This window comes from Phaethon lepturus, unplaced genomic scaffold (genome assembly GCF_000687285.1).
Source record: "Phaethon lepturus isolate BGI_N335 unplaced genomic scaffold, ASM68728v1 scaffold29218, whole genome shotgun sequence".
NCBI lineage: Eukaryota > Metazoa > Chordata > Aves > Phaethontiformes > Phaethontidae > Phaethon > Phaethon lepturus.
In genome coordinates this window covers 15432-15974 of record NW_010560204.1, presented here as the reverse complement: position 1 = coordinate 15974, position 543 = coordinate 15432, and the positions used below count along the sequence as shown (strand labels likewise).

Genomic DNA, 543 nt, shown 5'->3' with positions numbered 1-543 from the left:
CCCCCCCCCCATTTTTTTGTTGTTGTTGGCATAGCAACTAGATATTGCACTGAAAGATATTTTCTCTCTCTGTGTGCGAGATGTAAAATGTAGAATATATTTAATTTCTCCGTGTGTTTCCAGTATATGTGAGATAAGCCACCTTCCTGGGTGAAGTTAATATCTCAGATTCCCCCCCCCTCGCCTTTTTCCACCTCTTTCTTTTGTTAATACGTTTATTTGCATGTGCATAAAGTGTATATGTGTGCTCGTGTGAAATATGCTGAGATGCTATGGAGATGCAGATGGGGTTTGAAACAATAAGGTTGCTGCTGCCCGGCTGAGCTGCTGGCTGGTTTTTTTTTTTTCATTCATTCATTTATTTCAGGCAACTGTGCCGTGACTGCGTTTTCCAGCTTGATCCCCGGGAAGGATTGCTGGGTTGCGATAACGGAGAGGGCTTAGAGCGGGCTGTGGGCTTACAAAGAGGAGGGGGATGGGATGAATCCATCAAGATCTGTACTATTGCAAATGTGATTGCTGTGGATGCCTTTGTAGTAGGGA

At 44.2% G+C, this 543-nt stretch overlaps 1 protein-coding gene across 1 annotated transcript in view; it reads left to right on the top strand.

Annotated features, from left to right (window-relative positions):
- LOC104625862 (serine/threonine-protein kinase TAO3-like) overlaps positions 1 to 543 on the top strand; it is a gene marked incomplete at its 5' end in the record, with an annotated part of 15906 nt that overhangs the window by 346 nt on the left and 15017 nt on the right. The window lies entirely within an intron of this gene.